The sequence below is a fragment of the Dama dama genome, chromosome 3 (genome assembly GCF_033118175.1).
Source record: "Dama dama isolate Ldn47 chromosome 3, ASM3311817v1, whole genome shotgun sequence".
NCBI classification, from domain to species: Eukaryota; Metazoa; Chordata; class Mammalia; order Artiodactyla; family Cervidae; genus Dama; species Dama dama.
This window is the reverse complement of record NC_083683.1, coordinates 26,966,927-26,985,697: the sequence shown is the minus strand read 5'-3', so window position 1 is coordinate 26,985,697 and position 18,771 is coordinate 26,966,927. Positions and strand designations below refer to the sequence as shown.

At 39.3% G+C, this 18,771-nt stretch overlaps 1 long non-coding RNA gene across 1 annotated transcript; it reads left to right on the top strand.

Annotated features, from left to right (window-relative positions):
• Positions 1-5,144: 5,144 nt before the first annotated feature.
• On the top strand, positions 5,145-18,568 carry LOC133043854 (uncharacterized). Its single transcript, XR_009689777.1, has 3 exons — positions 5,145-5,789; positions 7,139-7,213; positions 17,899-18,568. It is a non-coding gene; the product is annotated as an uncharacterized LOC133043854 (long non-coding RNA).
• Positions 18,569-18,771: the final 203 nt, after the last annotated feature.

Below are 18,771 nucleotides of genomic sequence, written 5' to 3'. Positions count from 1 at the left end.
GGAACTATGAGAAGAAGTGAGCAATCTTAGATTTTGTCCTGGATAACATTCGGTTTGTCAAGCCTGTAGTTTGTCTTGCAGGTCTAATGAGAATGGAAGTAAAAAAGAGAAGGAGTTACCTTCTGTCCCCTTCCCCACGCTCAGATTACGCATAGGTTTGTTTTTATTCAAGTCTGTTTCAATAGCTATCTAGTTTGATCTTTAAACAACAGGCTGGGTGGCTATCGGTAAGAAAGCTGAGATGTACAGATTACTAACTGGGTCAACATTCCAAGCCTAGTACAAAGCTAATCTCTTACCTGAATGTAGTGGTGGTTATCACTGTTTTTCCCAAATCCTCATCTAGGACTTTCCCCTCTGTATTGCTTATAGTTTTACATGTTGAGATGGTGTTTCTTGGGTTTGTTTTTTTTTTTTTTTTCCTTCTCTTCTCTACATTCTTTCTCTAATCTCACATTCTTGCTTTCACACCCACTAAATTTTTTTCTCCTTAGGACTTTACTAAACTGTTTGCCCTATACTGAGATTCTTAAAAGATTTAATGCTTTTAATGCTTAAGCAACTAGTTGATTTCCTGGTGCAAATTCCAACTGTGCCTAGTAGACCATCATAAATTTGTAAAAAGATTTTCATATATGTGAAAAGATCTTTTGTATCCTTAAAAAAAATAGATTTTTTAATTGATGATGGGAGCTTAAATTTGAAATCTTTCTTATTCCCAAGTAAGATAGGCAGCATTGGTAGTGCTATGGTTTTAGCAGCAAATTTTTCTCCCCCATTGTAAACATGTGGAATACCATATGTACAGTGGATAAAATTTGTATTCACATTAACTCATAGAAATGACCCCACCCAAAAAGAAAGCACGGTTGGCCCTCTATTTGAGGAACTTGAGTATCCACAGATTTTGGTATCCATGGTGATCCTGGAGCCAATCCCCCACAGACACAGAAGGACACTTGTACTCAAAACATACAATAGGTCTCTCTAAGATACGCATGGCAGCAGCGTGGCTCTAACTGGTTACTGTATAATAGATGTACCTTGCCTGCTCTTGCTTTTATAACAAATGTGCTAAATGTGTTCTAGCGATACATTAGTGTATGTGAATATGTTCTCAGCTAAAGAAAATCAAGACGAAGCACAGAGCAGAAGCAGCTCCACACAAAATGGAGATAACTTGACAGCGTAACTTAGTATGTCAGTTCTCTCCAGTGTTTTACAATTCCCTGTGTGTCTAAGTGTATTGCTTTTTTTAATTTGATGAAAGCATTTTTAGCAAATGGCTTGAATCAAAATTTTGTGGGATCCGTAGAATGCCTTTGCAAAGCCTATAGGGTGCTGATTTTTTAAACACTTGACAGTGTGGAAGGAGCGTTGGATTTGGTCAGATCTAGATTAAAACCTCAGCTACACCACTTTATAATTGTCTGACATTGGTCAGATTAACATTTCAGGCCCACTTTTTCAGGTAAATGACATATCTGTATAAAGTGCCTTGAACAATTCATGGAGCTTAGTGGATTGATGTGGAACAAATATATTATTACATTGAAGAAATTGTATTTATCACTGTGACTTTTAAAACTACTAATCTACTTTAGAATGTTTCTGCTAGGATCGTTTGATAAATGTTGATAAATAGTATTGCCAAAGAATCTCTTCATGATAAAAAAATAGGATTGTTTCTTCTTAGAATATATTAAAGCAAAATTTTAGATTAATTTACCCAGTTAACCATAAACACCTATTTTTATTCTGGGATCAGTAAGGGAGAAATAAATGAGGTAGATTTTGGAGGACCTCCTACAACCATTGGAAAGAAGTAAAAAGTACCATACACCTCTGTAACCATGCTACATCTGTCCTAACAGATTCCAGGAATACTGACTTTCGTGTGAATCTAATCCATCTGTGGACCCCGTTCCTATTATCAAAAAAGGAGAAAGTGTCAAGAAATTTATAGAAGTGCTATACAAAATGTATTTGCCATGGAAGAGGCGGTTGGTAAGTATGGGCTAGTAAGTGTTTTAATTAATATGTAATGTTATTTGTTACTCTAAATTTTAATTTTTCATTAAAAGTCATAGTTGAAATGTCAGAATTATCAGTACTTTTGGATACTTCTAAAGTTTGCATAATGCTTCTCAGAAGATATCATGAGGTCATCTGGGCCATTTATCAGCCTACAGATCAAGACCGACCTTGTTGCATAATCTTCTGTGTAAGAGTTGTATAATCTCACCTTTGTCTGAAATTTAAGAGTCCTGCCCATCTCATTTTTAGACTGTACCTCTGATGTCTAGTACTTCCTTTACTGTAACCAGTAAAAAGCCAGAGGAGGGGAGCTAGATCTTAGTATTTTCAATGTTCCAGATCCTATGCATACCGTGTTTTTCTGGTTTTAAGTGATTTTTAATCAGTTTCTTTTATTTTATTCTACTATGAGCTTTGTGAAAGGACAAAGTCTTTTTCATCTTTGTTCTCAGCCATTAATAATAGTGCCTGGCGCATAGTACGTATTTACTTGATGTTTTTAAAAGGAATGAGTAAATCTGAATAATTGTGATACATATATATTGTGGAGGAAAAAATATTGACTGTCATCTAGACTTTAAAGAAAACTTTGTAAGATGTTGAGTCCTGCAGACTTTGTTTCAGTCATTCAACCCATGGTGGATTCAACTCAGTGTATGGCAAAACCAATACAATGTTGTAAAGTAAAATAAATAAATTAAATAAACAAAACATTCTTAGTAGCACTTCCATACCAAGAAGCCCTATGGGGTAGGAATACTCCCAGACTCCAACAAGAAAGACAAGAGCTGCCTTGTAAGAGGAAGATGGAAAATAAGCAGTTAACACTATTTTAGAAGATAGTAGTTACTATGGGAAAAATAGAGCCAGGAAAGGGGGTGAGCTCGTCAGAGAAGGCTTCACTGAGACGGTAACATTTGAGCCAAAACGGAAAGAAAGGGAAGACAAAAACTGCAGGTGTTTGAGAGAAGAGCATGTCCAGGCAGGCGGAGCCACGTAAGCAAAGGCCTTGAGGTGCAGATGCGCTTGAGTGTTTTGGCGAACAGTAAGGCTACTGTGGTTACATAGCCAAGTGAGCAAGAAGCTGACTAGCAGGAGAGGAAGTTGGAGAGGCATCTGAGAGCTGGATGAAGGGCGTGTTTAGATGAGTTTTGACCATATGCTGTGGGCCAGCCTTGCTGCTTCAAGAACTTGACTATCTTTCTCTGTATCTTTCTCTATACCAATATCCCAAGGATATTTTGTAGCTCTTTGTAATAAAAGTCACATACTTTTGTAAAATTAGTTTTTATAAGAGATAATAAGAATTTGATTATAAATTGGGGAGAATAATTAAACTAGAAAATCTAGGCTAGTTTTCCTAAGGGGAAACACTCATACAATGTAAAACATTTGCTAAAACTCGTTGACAACCAAGTTAGAAATGGAAAAAAATGGACTATTACAAATATCATTACTATGTAAAAAAGTACATCAGTTCAGTGGGCAAAATAAACATTTTGGATCACTTCTCAGGAATGAATTTTATCATTGGTTTTATAGTTGGTCTATATACCCAATGTACATTGTCATTCGTCTCTGCTTTTCGGGATAGCATTTCTCTTCAAATGAAGACCGTTTCTTTTTTATACTTTCAAAAGCACAATCTATATTTGTGGAAGGTGTGCTTCCACAAATATTACAGTGTAATTTCAAGAGATGTAATTTCATCCAAGTGTGAAGTATTCACTTATCTTTCTTGTCCCAGGAATGTCTCAGGACTAGTTAGCTTAGTCATTTCACCACAACAGTGTTTCTCACACTGGAATCATCTAGAGAGCTCGTTCAGATGTAGTTGAGGCTCCACTCCTATTTTCTAATTCAGTATTTGGTGTCTGGGATGGGACAAGTGAATGAGCATTTCCATCACGTTTGTAGGTAGGGCTGAGACTGCTGGTCCAGGGATCATATTGAGATCTGCTGCGTTATAATATCAGGCGTTCATCTTCTGAATGGAAATGGAGAATTCAAAAGTAAAATCCCTTGAGAGAAGATAAAATGTAGATCTCCTATGTTAACAGTTAAAAGACAGTTCAAATATACCAAACTTTGAGTAACACCAAAAAATAGAAGATCATGTGTCCAGTCATACCGTGTGTGGGGAGGACACGTGCAGACAAATTGAGTCCAGTTTACCAGGAAATCAAATGGAAATGTAAAAGGATTTATACATATATATATATATGAAACAAGCACCTAGGTGACAAGCCCATACCTTTGATCAGAAGAGGGGGGTAGCAAATCCCCTTTGCCTTTTCTCTTCTTGCTAGAGAGAGAGAAAATGCCTTCAATTCCAGTTATGGGGAGGCAGATGTCCTAAAATCTCAGTCTCTTACAAGGTTAAGTTAGGAAAGCAACACAACCACCTTCTCACCACTGAGGCCCGTGCTGCTTACATTCCATATAACCACCATAAATAACACTGCAGGGCTTGCTGTAGGCACTCAGCTAGTCTAAAACTGTGCACCCGTGTTTACTGCAGTCTTCAGTGACTAGATACACCAAGGCTGCTACTTCCTATAGCTAAACTTTGGATTAGGGAAGCTGGACGTAATCAGTTCATATATGTGTATACACATTTTATCTGTATCAGTAGATCATCATGAAATCAACACAAGACCAGCAATGTCAGCATCACCTGGGAATTGATTAGAAATGCAGATTCTTTGGCTTCACCCCAAACTTACTGAATTGGAAACAAGATAGAGCCCACCAAGACCTCAAGGGAGTATCATGCAAGATAAAATTTAAGAACTGCTAGCCTGTAGGTCTGTAGGTTTCAAATCTAGATCACCTGGGCTGAAGTGGAACGGAATGTAAAAAAAAAAAAAAAAAAAATTCTCTACCACTAGTAGAGAATGAAAAGGATTATCGGAGGAGAGAGAGAAATCTCTAGATACGTTGGACGCATAATACTGTTTCCACTCAATTTGAAAAATACAAAGGTGGGGAGGGAGGCGGGAGGGGGGATCGGGATGGGGAACACATGTAAATCCATGGCTGATTCATGTCAATGTATGGCAAAAACCACTGCAATATTGTAGTTAGCCTCCAACTAATAAAAATAAATGAAAAAAAAAAAGAATACAAAGGAAAAGTTTACTTCTACTCTTGAAACTTGAATGAGGAGGTTCATAATCGTAAAATTAATCTGAGGCTGAGCAGATTCACCTCACAGGAAGAGTGCATCACCTTTAATATGTGCATGTGTGCTAAGTCATTTCAGTCAAGTCTGACTCTTTGCAACCCTATGAACTGTAGCCCGCTAAGCTCCTCTGTTCGTGGGATGCTCCAGGCAAGAATACTGGACTGGGTTGCCATGCCCTCCTCCAGGGGATCTTCCCAACCCAGGAATCATACTTACATCTGTCTTCTGCATTGGCAAGCAGGTTCTTTACTGCTAGTGCCACCTGGGAAGCCTATCACCTTTAAAGGATGCCTACAAAAAGAATCCAGCAGGAGATTTTTGTTTGAGGGAAGATAAGGTTATACTATAAAAATGACTTTATTATTCAGTACTTAAGTAAAAGTGACATTTCTATCCATTAGAGGACTGCTGCATCTGGGTGAGGTACAAGATCACTGAAGAAACTCCATTCCTGAGACCAGAGATACAGGGCTTGGCTGCGTCTGAGGCTGAAGCAGGACCACAGCTCTCCCAGCCTCTCATTGCCCACCCCACTGCCGAGCAAGCACCAAATAATAAGGACCAGGTAACTGGACCAGGCAACAGGAGTGTGTGGTGGGGGAAGGAGCAAGAGCAAAGAAACACGCCTGTAAGGAAGAAACTAATAGTGGAGACTTAAGGTAGAAGCAGAACATTGAGGTAAAGTCTCTAGTAAGCCACGTCCAGTGAAATTTAAAACCAGTGGTAAATATAGCACAACCAAAGACAAACCCAGCTCAACTCCTCACTACGTTGACTCAACCTTCCACTGACCTAGCAAAAATGTCATACCTCATAATAAATACTGTGTCTCAACCTCTGTGGCTCTACATATTATGTGCAGCAAGCAATCAGTAAGTATACGATAGAAAAAAGCAAAAAAGGAGAGGGTGTGGAGAGAAGGGAACCCTTGTGCACTGTTGGTGGGAATGTAAATTGGTACAGCCATTATTGGGAACTCTATGGAGGTTCCTCAGAAAACTAAAAATAGAGATACCATATGACTCTGCAATCCCACTCCTGGGCATATATCTCCAAGAAAAACATACTCTGAAAGGATACATGCACCCCACTGTTCATTCTTTATCCTTTTTCTCTCTGATCTTCAGTTTGGGTATTTTCTCCTGAGCTTTCTTCCAGTTCATGGACCCTTTTGGCATCTTCAGACTGGTGTTATGCTCATCCAGTGAATTTTTTATTTTAGATATTGTACTTTTCAGTTCTAGAATTTCATTTTAGTTTTTTTTTTTTTTTTTAAACAGCGTGTTAGTTGCTCAATCGTGTGCAATTCTTTGCAACCCCATGTACTGTAATATACCATGGCAAGAATGCTTGCCATGGGATTCTCCAGGCAAGAATAGTGGGGTGGGTAGCCATTCCCTTCTCCAGGGGATCTTCCCGACCCAGGTATCAAACCCAGGTCTCCCTCATTGCAGTAGATGCTTTACCGTTGAGTCAATAACTTTTATTTTTTTCCTGAAATTCCACTTTCTGTTTATTCATTATGACTGTCTTTTTCTATTAAGTTTTTGAAAATATCTATAATAAAGTCCTTGTCTGCTAATTCTAACATAGAGGTCATCCAAGGTCTGTTTCTGTTGAGTACTTTTTTCTTGATCCTGGGTCACATTTTCCTGTGTCCTTACATGTCTAATATATATATTTTTAAATTCTAGACATTATAGATAATACACAAGTTCATCTTCCTCTGAAAAGTTCTGATTTCCATTCTAGCAGCTGAGTCACCAGCTGATGACTTTAAACCTGTGTGTGTGTGTTAGTTGCTCAGTCATGTCTGACTCTTGGCGACCCCATGAATTGTAGCCTCCCAGGCTCCTCTGTCCATTGGGTTCTCCAGGCAAGAATACTGAAGTGGGTTTTTGTTCCCTTCTCTAGGAGATATTCCTGACCTAGGGATCAAACCTGGGTCTTCCACATTGCAGGTGGATTTTTTACCATCTGAGCTACCAGGTAAGCCTTTTAAACTTGTGTAAGTTTACTTTATATATATATGTGTGTGTGCTGGTCGCTCAGTCGTGTCTGACTCTGTGACCCTATGGACTGTAGCCCACCAGGCTCCTCTGTCCATGTGATTTTCCAGGCAAGAATATTGGAGTGGGTTGCCGTTCCCTTCTCCAGGGGATCTTCCTGACCCAGGGATTGAACCCAGGTCTTCCTCATTGCAGGCAGGTTCTTTACCATCTGAGCTACCAGGGAAGCCAGGAGTCAGCTACTGGTGGCTTTTTGAGGTGGACATATTGTGTAAAAAATAATGTAGGAGAGAGGCTCATTCACTGGTTCACTCGAATGTCTATTTAATGCAGTAATGCTCAATGCATTGGAGGAATAGTGAAGAAGTTTGAAATAATTTACTATTAAAATAACTATTTCAATTTTACTCTTAGTCTTAGAACAAATCTTCAGTTCTAGGAAACAGTCTTTAGTTCAAAGGTGTGGCATCGAGTTTTGATTACAAACTTGAAGTGTTTACCAAGCCCCTCAGACTTGGTAGGAGCTATGGTCTGAATGTGTCACCTTCAAATTCACATGTTGAAATCCTAATACCCAGTGAGGAATTAGGTCCTTGGGGGAGATGATTAGGTCATGAGGGTAAAACTCTCATGAATAGGGTAGGTACTTTTATAAAAGAGATTCCACAGAACTCCCTGCCTCTTTCTGCCAGGTGAGGATATAGCAAGCCTATGACCTGGAAGACGACCCTCACTCAACTGTGCAGGAACACTGATCTTAGACTACCAGCCTCTACAACTGTGAGAAATAAATTTCTATTGTTTATAAGCCACCCAGCCTGTAACATTTTATTATGGTCAGTTCAGTTCAGTTCAGTCGCTCAATCTTGTGTGACTCTTGGACCTGAGTCAGTCAAGGACCTGTCTGACCCTGGACTGCAGCATGCCAAGCTTCCCTGTCCATCACCAAATCCTGGAGCTTACTCAAACTCATGTCCATTGAGTCAGTGATGCCATCCAACCATCTCATCCTCTGTCATCCCCTTCTCCTCCCACCTTCAGTCCTTCCCAGCATCAGGGTCTTTTGCAGTGAGTCGGTTCTTTGCTTCATGTGGCCAAAGTATTGGAGTTTCGGCTTCAGCATCAGTCCTTCCAATGAATATTCAGGACTGATTTCCTTTAGGATGGACTGGTTGGATCTCCTTGCAGTCCAAGGGACTCTCAAGAGTCTTCTCCAACACCACAGTTCAAAGGCATCGATTTTTCAGCACTCAGCTTTCTTTATAGTCCAACTCTCACATGCATACATGACTACTGGAAAATCCATAGCTTTGACTAGACGAACCTTTGTTGGCAAAGTAATGTCTCTGCTTTTTAATATGCTGTCTAGGTTGGTCATAATCCAAGGAGCAAGCATCTTTTAATTTCATGACTGCAGTCACCATCTGCAGTGATTTTGGAGCCCAAAAAAATAAAGTCTGTCACTGTTTCCACTGTTTCCCTATGTGCCATGAAGTGATGGGACTCGTTGCCATGATCTTAGTTTTCTGAATGTTGAGCTTTAAGCCAACTTTTTGACTCTCCTCTTTCACTTTCATCAAGAGGCTCTCTAGTTCTTCTTCACTTTCTGCCATAAGGGTGGTGTCATCTGCATATCTGAGGTTATTGATATTTCTCCAAGCAATCTTGATTCCAGCTTGTGCTTCCTCCAGCCCAGCATTTCTCATGATGTACTCTGCATATAAGTTAAATAAGCAGGGTGACAATATATAGCTTTGACATACTCCTTTCCCTATTCAGAACCAGTCTGTTGTTCCATGTCCAGATCTAACTGTTGTTTCTTGACCTGCATACATATTTCTCAGGAGGCAGGTCAGGTGGTCTAGTATTCCCATCTCTTTCAGAATTTTCCACAGTTTCTTGTGATCCACACAGTCAAAGGCTTTGGCATAGTCAATAAAGCAAAAGTAGATATTTTTCTAGAACTCTCTTGCTTTTTTGATGATCCAGCAGATGTTGGCAATTTGATCTCTGGTTCCTTGGCCTTTTCTAAGTCAAGCTTGAACATCTGGAATTTCGCAGTTCATGTACTGTTAAAGCCTGGTTTGGGAGATTTTGAGCGTTACTTTGCTAGCATGTGAGATGAGTGCAATTGTACAGTAGTTTGAACATTCTTTGGCATTGCCTTTCTTCGGGATTGGAATGAAAACTGTCCTTTTCCAGTCCTGTGACCACTGCTGTGTTTTCCAAATTTGTTGGCATATTAAGTGCAGCACTTTCACAGCATCAGCTTTTAGGATTTGAAATCCTAAAATGGAATTTTAGAATTTGGAATTCCATTACCTCCACTAGCTTTGTTCGCAGTGATGCTTCTTAAGGCCCACTTGACTTCACACTCCAGGATGTCTGGCTCTAGGTGAGTGATTCCACCATCGTGATTATCTGGGTCATGAAGATATTTTTTGTATAGTTCTTATGTGTGTTCTTGCCACCTCTCCTTAACATCTCCTGCTTCTGTTAGGTCCATACCATTTCTGTCCTTAATTGAGCCCATCTTTGCATGAAATGATATAATGGTCATCTGAGTTAAATTAGCCCATTCCCGTCCGTTTTAGTTCACTGATTCCTAAAATGTCGTTGTTCATTCTTGCCATCTCCTCTCTGACCACTGCCAGTTTACCCCGATTCATGGATCTAACACACCAGGTTCTCGTGCAGTATGGCTCTTTACAGCATCGGACTTGACTTCTGTCACCAGTCACATCCACAACTGGGTGTTGCTCTTACTTTGGTCTGTCTCTTCATTCTTCCTGGGGTTATTTCTTCACCGATACCCAGTAGCATACTGGGCACCTGCCGACTGGGGAGTTCACCTTTAAGGGTCCTGTCTTTTTGCCTTTTCATACTGTCCATGGGGTTCTCAAGGCAAGAATTCTGAAGTGGTTTGCCATTCCCTTTGCCTTCCCTTTTATTATGGTAGCCCATGTAAACTGAGAGAGTAGGATTCGGACTCCAAACTCTGTCTGCTTATAGGGGGCAACAGTTGAAACTCTACTCAGCATTTTCTAGCTGTTGCTTTCCTGGACTTTTTTGAGACCATGTTATGTGCAACTCAGAGGTCATCCAAGAATTTGTAAGAAGTTTGTGCACCGATTTTGATAGTCCCATCTTAATGGCTTTCATTTCTAAAATTTTCCCCCTGAATTTCCAACTGGTCTGGCAGCCCCAAATGCTGTCCTCAGATACCTCAAGCCAATAAGGCTGCAGCTAAATTTCTAGTTACTCTCTACTCATTGGGGAATGTCCTTAGGGGTCAATCTGTTGAAACGTGGATGTCACCAAGAGTAGTTCCCTTTTCTCCAGGGCTAAGTCCTCTCCAGTTTGTAACTGCTTTTGGTCATTCCAGTTCTTTTATATATTTTGTCCAAAGCCCATAATTATTGGGGCTTCCCTAGGGATCCAGTGGCTAAGACTCCAAGCTCCCAGTGCAGGGGGCTGAGTTCCATTCCCTGATCACAGAACTAGCTCCCACATGTGGAAATTAAGACCTGACTCAACAAATAAATAATTTTTTAAGTTCAAAATTATTAGCTGTAGGAAAGCTTCACCCAATATAAGCTACTGTGTCATGACTAGAAACAAAATCTTTATTACTTTTATAATTTAAAACTAAAAAAGGCTTGGGAAAAAAAATGTCTTGAACAAGTGGACCAAAATACATTTTATTTTAGGGAGTAGCTGTATAAGTAATATTTTTCCTTCTGTTTTCAAATTTTTCTGTAATATGATATTTTTAATTAAATTTATTAAAAATAAAATTTTCATGGAGTGAGAAGCATCCCAGATAGTAGGAAGTATATAAACTAAAGTAAAAGGTGTGTTTGTGTGAAAACATGAGTCATTCTTTGGTCAGCTATTGGGTGGGGATGGATTGGTTTTCCAAGGATGTACTGGAGAAGCTTAAAGAAACCAGGAAACTACCATATTCAAAAGCAATTAGCCTCAATTCATTGTTAAATGCCTGAGTTATAAACCTGTTGGATTACCTTTTATAGTAGAAGAATAACTGAACTGAATCTGCCATAGAAAACCTACTTTGTTTAAAATGTCCAAATTAATATTATTTAAAATAATGAATGGGGCTTCTCTGGTGGTTTAGTGATAAAGAATCTGTCAGTGCAGGAAACACAGGAAATGTGAGTTTGATCCCTGGGTTGGGAAGATCCCCTGGAGAAGGAAATGGCAACCCACTCTAGTATTTTTGCCTGAGAAATCTCATGGACAGGGGAGCTTGATGGGCTCCAGTCCATGGGGTTGCAGAAGAGTCTGACATAATTTAGGGGCTGCACAACAACAACAAAATAATGAATAAAGTATACATATATAACTAACATGTATACATTTGGATACACATCAGCAAGGGATATGGAAAATGGAGAAAGTAATTTGTAGAGTGATAAAATTTGGGGATGATGATTTTTAAAGGAGTAGATTTTACTGTTCCCACCATGACATATTTAATGGGTGACTTTCACATTCAGGGAATTCCTCGCTGGTGGCCCCTGGCCTGGATAAAACACACTGATGATCATCGGAAATTTCCTTTCAGTCTTCAGTAGGATACTACCCCTCCTTTTCTCTCCCACTCTGGATAGTGTATTCGAATTCAAGTAACTGAGAACATTATTTTCAAAGAAACTCTGAATCTACTCTAACTTATTAAATAGAAAACATTAATTTATCATTTAATAGATATTTGCTGAATGCCTGCCACATGCAATATACCAGTTCTATTTCAACTATTACTGAAAATTATTGATTACACAAATCATGACTGGTTTAGATAAGGCATCTCTGTAAGGCAACAGAGAGACTGAGAGAAACTCTGTTTTAAATAATTTAAGATTCCTTGGTGACTCAGACGGTAAAGAATCTGCCTGCAATGCAGGAAACCCAGGTTCGATCCCTGGGTCGGGAAGATCCCCTGGCAAAGGGAATGGCCACCCACTCCAGTATCTTGCCTGGAGAATTCCATGGACAGAACAGCCTCGTGGGGTTGCAGAGTCAGACACAACTGAGCAACTAATGCTTTCACATTCACTTTCAATCTCTGCTCAAGCCCTTTCCCCCTATTTTAAATAGCACATTTCATTTGCATCACTTTCTCTTGGCTCTTAGTAGTAACCTTCCTGCCTGGTATAACCTGTGCTTCAATCTTAGTTATGGCATGCAGGATCTTTTCTTGCAGTATGTGGGATCTAGTTCCCTGATCGGGGATTGAACCCATGACCTCTGCATGGTAGCACAGAACCTTAGCCACTGGACTACCAGAGAAGTCCCCAGGCTCATGCTTTAAAGGAGCTAATGTGATACATGTGTTCACTGGAAGGACTGATGCTGAAGTTGGAGCTCCAGTACTTTTGCCACCTAATGCAAAGAGCTGACTCACTGGAAAAGACTGAGGAAAAGATGTATTGGAAAATGCTAGGCAAGATTGAGGGCAGAAGGAGAAGGGGACGAAGGAGGTTGAGATGGTTGGATGTCCACTGACTCAGTGGACATGAGGTTGAGCAAACTCCAAGAGATAGTGAAGGACAGGGAAGCCTGGTGTGCTGCAGTTCATGGGGTCGCAAAGAGTTGCCACGACTTGGCAACTGAACAACAACATAGAAATAAACTCGTTGACAGGGATTTCTAGGGGAAAGAAATCGCACGAATCCTTAACTTTCTTCATTATCTCTTTCCACCATGCTTGTATCTGTGTAATGAATGTGTGTTTCTTTGTCATCAGGAAAGGAGAAGATAACACACCTCTATAGTGTGTCCCCGTGAGGCAGCCTCCTCCCTAATTCAGCAGAGGAAACAATGTGTGACTGGCATCAAGCACTGTGCCAGGTTTAATTCTTTGATTCTACTTTGATTTACCCTCTTTACACTCCATCCATGAAAACAAAGTTGCATTCTTAGAACAGGCTTTGGACTTTGCAGGCCTTTGCCCACCGCGTACCTTGTTTCCTAGGCAGCTGTCTCAATGAAGCTAAAATACACCCTTCTCAAGAAGCCTGGTGTCCTTTGGGTTCTCATGGCACCACTTTCTGCCTCTGCCGCAGTAGTTGCAATTGACCATGAGTACATCAGTTCCTTCCACCAGACCACAAGTCAGTAACACATTTTTGTCTAAGGCCCTGAAATGAGTCATTCCTTCCCTTTACAGTTATACAAGTTGAATCCATTCTAGAGGCTATTTTAAGCACGAAAGAACAATGTGTATGATATGCTAGGAGATAAAAGCAGCTCAGTGACGTAGAGGAAAAAAAGGTATTATTATAACAAAAAGAAGATATTCATTATTATAACAAAAAAGATATTCATTATTTTAACAAAAGTATTATAGTAATACCTGTTTAGTGAAGTATTTTGTCACTGATGAGATTTAATAAAAAGAAAGATGTAGTGAACACTGTGGAATCACAGAGTTGGGACTGGTCTTTTGGTCAGTCTCTCCTAATCAGGCAAAAGAATCCTTGGGCAAATAGGCCGGGATGTTAGGGAGGTGTAAGTGAAGAGCAAGGGAGGTGGGCGCTGGCAGCTTACATCGCAGGTGTGAAAGGCCCTCCCTGTCCTCGTGCCTTCAGAGCCTCTGAGCACACGCCCGTGGGCCACACTGTGTGCCTCACCGCATCTTTCCTTTCCGGATCTGGGGACTGGAACGTTTGGAAGCCCTGCTCCTCACTTGCACAGATACCTCTTGCCCTGATACAGAAGCAAGGAGGCTAAGAGGCGAACTTAACCACGCCGATGGCAAGTTCAGTAAGTGCTCAGATTGAGGAAATGCACTCTTGTGTGTCTCCTGCAGCCTGGCTAGAATGCATGCACAAGGAACAACACCGCACACCACACCTCCCCGTGTTGTCAGACACACCCCGCACTGAGAGGACAGATGAACGACTGAATGACCAACCAACCAGAATGATATTAGATGCAAATAAAGAGACAGTACAATGAATCTGAGAAAGCAAAGAACAATGGTGAAGGACTTTCATGTTTTAAATTAGAGAAAACAGACCTATTCAGTGACTTAATAGCAGAAATATTAAGCAAGATTTCAAATGGCAAAGCTATATAAGTAGTCGTATTTAGGTACTATTTCTTACATATAACTAGTACTCAAAGTTTTAAAAAGTTTATTTAAATTTTATACTTCCAGCTTTTTTAAAAAAAGGGCTGAACTTGTCCTTTATCAATGTGCCAACCATCTTTTTCCTTTTGCTTCATTCATTAGTAAACTACTGCGTTTAAGACTGGATGCCTACAGGCACAACTTGTTAACGTGATGAGCGTGTATGAGTTTTAAATTGTTGAGGAGCCCTCCTATAGACACTGCATCTCAGTAGTGACATTTTACCAGTCATGGCATGTTTATGTTTTGGATTTTGAACAGTAATAACATTGGAAGGGGTAGTGAGTCTTAAATAGAATCCTTTAAGTTTATAGTCTGTGTTTATTTGTACATCTTTGCAAATGTTAGCAAGAGTATTTTCTCAAATCTTAGTACCATAATCTCTTTGGATGCCACTGGCTTTTCACGTTTGGTTGATTGAACTCTCAGTCTCCCACTTTGCAGGCAGATTCTTTACCGTCTGAGCCACCAAGGAATTCCATTTGGTTGATACTAATCCTAAAAAGGGACTTCCCAGGTGGCACTAGTGGTAAAAAAAAGAAAAAAAAAAAAAAAAAAACCCACCTGCCAATGCAAGAGACTTAAGAGCCTCAGGTTCTGCTTTGATCCCTGGGTCGGGAAGCTCCCCTGGAGGAGGGCATGTCAACTCACTCCAGTATTCTTGCTTGGAGAATCCCCATGGACAGAGGAGCCTGGCAGGCTACAGTCCATAGCGTCGCAAAGAGTTGGACACAACTGAAGCAACTTAAGCACGCTCGCAATCCTAAAAGTAGAAATACTCTTTTTGTAGCCTACATACTTATTATTCCCTTGTTCTTTGAAAAGTTTCATGTGGGCTCTAAAGTAAAAAAATTGTGACCTCAAGTTAAAAGGGAACAAGTGAATTTCCCTATCTTGTAATTACTAGAAGATTTAAAAATATGTATCCCTAGGCACAAAACCTACTTGTTATAATTATGTGTAATAGTAGATTCTTAGGGCATTAAGAATTTTATGTGAGACTTATTAAAAACAGCTCGTGACTTCTTTGCCAGTTCAAGTCTGTGCTGCCAGTGAAACCAAAAGACCATGGGAAAGAATGCTTTGCTGACTGCTTTACTAAATATTGTCTGGTATGTTTAGTCCCAAAGAAAAAAGAAATTAACATTTCTTAATCACCCACTGTATGCCAAGCATTATAAGCACCTTAATGTGTGTGTGTGTGTATGATTTAATCCTCTTAACCATAAGAGGCTGTATGATTCCCACTTTACAGAAGAAGAAAGTGAAGTCGTGAGCTCACGGCATAAGCAACAAAGCCAGGATCTGACCAGTATCTGACTCTATGTCCATTCCATTTCCTGTGATTTCAGGAAGTCTGCATAAAAGACTTCATGTACTTTCCTTTCAAAATCTATTTTGTTCCCACATGTCTTCAACATTCAGTCTGAACTGTCTTTACTGCAAAAATTACTTGACATGACTAATGAGTACTACCCATAAACTTCATCTCTGATCCAAGCCCTTGGAAAGGGACTACATTTACATGTTTTCTTAATCTCTTTTTAAATTGGTGTTGTTAAAATGTACCTCCACTCAATAGTTAAAAACATTCAATTACTAAAATAAATTGGAAACAACAGCATACATTGTCCAGGTTGAAATTTTTGTTCAGCTTTGCACAGGTTGAAATTTTTAAGTGAGCATGTAACTAAGTTTTCTAAAGTTCTCCTGTAGTTAAACTTTTTTCAGCATTTTCTCAGGACTTTTTCACTTTTTCCCATGATGGTACCTCACCTCAGTTCCTTAACTGTTTTTCTCTTCTTTTTCTGTCACTGGTTCCATTTTTCTCAATGTCTGCTTTTGCATCCTGCTCTTCTTGAATTTATTCCGATTCCCTCCACCGGCTGGTTAACAATTTCCCTTATACTTGTCTACCAAGTATACTTGTCTACCAAGTATCTTTTGCATACTTGCGTATTTAGTCATCATTGTCATAATTGTTCTGAAAATAGCTTTGGTAAGTGGGCCAGCCCAGAGGACCAGCAATTTCTAAAGTTAATAACACCTTTAGCAAACAAATTATTTTATGATTCACTCCTTCCATGACCCTTCATAAAAGAAGGAAAATTGTTATATGGTGAGAATATAGAAGTGATTAAGCATTTTAAGTTTTCAGTAGTTGTTGCAAGGGATTGGTTTGCTCAAATAATTGCTTTGATGTTAGGAAAGAATTATATCTCTTAAAGTATAAGTTTTCATTGAAAGACATATTAAAGACATTAGAAAACTTAAAAGAGTTAAAACCTTTCTAATAGATTGTGCATTTAATTCTAATTGCAATCCTTATGTCTTTAACATGGTCATAAGTTTTTTTTACACAGAGTAATTAATATTTGATTTAGTAAAAGGTCTGAATTGCCGATTTTGTAAAAAAAAAGAAAAAAAGAATGTTAGTACTTTTAAACCTGACTGTTAGTTTTACAGGAAATACTAAGGATCTGTACTAAGTAAAGATTCACTATTCTTAAAAATTAGCTCTAATTAACAAATAGTCTGGGTTTGAAAATAAATAATTTGCTCTGTAAAGAAGAAAGTTTTTAATTAGCAGAAATAAACTTTATAGCTAAACCAAAAATGTCTCTTATTTTATATGTAGAAAAGCGTTTTCACCTAAAACATCATAGAGGTAAAGTGGCTGAGGTAGCTGGCAATGACTTTTAGTACATTAATTAAAATAGCATTAACAAAAGTGGGGACATAAAATGTCTTCTGAAGTACTAGTAATATCTATCTCTTGAACCACTAGGTGGCACCAACAAGCTTTTTCCAAATATGTACACTAGCTGAAGTCTGACACTCCTTGAATTCCACCCACCTAGAAACAATATCCAGTAGTACCATTACCAACATGTCTATGAATTCAACCCGTCTGTTTAAAGAAAGTTGTATAAAGTTACCTCTCTAGACAACAATAAATGTTACTACTTTAGCAAATTGATTACCTGCTTAAGCTATTTACACCATGATTGGGGGGCGGGGGGGCGGGGGGGGGGGGCGGGACTAAGGGTCCACAGTCCTTGTTCTATTCTCAGCTCCACCACCAACCATCTTAATGTCCTGAATAAGTCACTAAACCTCTAAATCTCTCTGGTTACCAGTCTTCTAGTCCATAAAATGAAAGATTAGGACTAGAACAATTGTTTTTGAAATGCCTTAAGTAAGAAACACTTCTACAAGATCCTTCAGAATTCTAATATGGAAAATAAATGAAAACAAGCTTGAGTGGGGAGGGAACAGGGGTGGAATGGTTAGAAGGAGAAAGTTGTATAAGAAGCACTTTCTACTCCGCTCCTCAAAGTTTTCCATAATGCCCAACCTGCAGTCCCTATGGTCCAGAAAAAAGATACTTTGGATACCAATGACTTAAGAAATTACTAATATCCCTCCTGTTCTAGAAGCTGATTCCAGGTATGCAGCTCTGTGAAAATTCTTAAAGTTTTTTTCTCTTTATTTGCCACTTCCAGGATATAGGGCTTCCCCTGTGGCTCAGCTGGTAAAGAGTCCGCCTGCAATGTGGGAGACCGGGGTTCCATCCCTGGGTTCAGAAGACCCCTGGAGAAGGGAAAGGCTACCTACTCCAGTATTCTGGCCTGGAGAATTCCATGGACTGTATAGTCCATGGGGTTGCAAAGAGTTGGACACACCTGAGAGACTTTTACGTCACTTCACTTCAAGATATAGTGCAGATATCATTTCTTCCATTTTACAGATGAGTAAACTAAAGCTGAGTAATTTAATGTCTTCTTAAAAATCACCTACACACACATAGGACCAGAATCCAGGACTTCTGATCCTTTTTTTTTTTTTTAATTAAATTTTTTACTTTCAGAAAATTACATATTCACATGCAATTGTAAAAAACAACGTAGAAATTCTATGTACCATTTACCCAGTTTCACCCAATGGTAATATTTTATACAATTATAGTACCATTTCACAACCAGGATACTGATATTAAAAAGTTAAGATACAGATCAATTACAACAACACAAGAATCCCTCAAATGAGTAACATGGAAACTTACATTACCATATGTAAAATAGATAGCCAATGGAAATTTTCCACTGACTCAAGGAACTCAAACAGGGGTTCTGTAACAACCTAGAGGGGTGGGATGAGGAGGAAGGTGGGAGGGAGGCTCAAGAGGGGAGGGACATATGTATACCTATGGGTGATTGATGTTAATGTTTAACAGAAACTAACACAATTCCGTAAAGCAATTATCCTTCAATTAAAAAAATTAAGAATCAATCCCTGTGTTGTGCTACACACACTTCCCTCCTATGTCTACCTCCTACTTAGCCCCCGGGACTACAATTTTATCAACTCAAAAATGA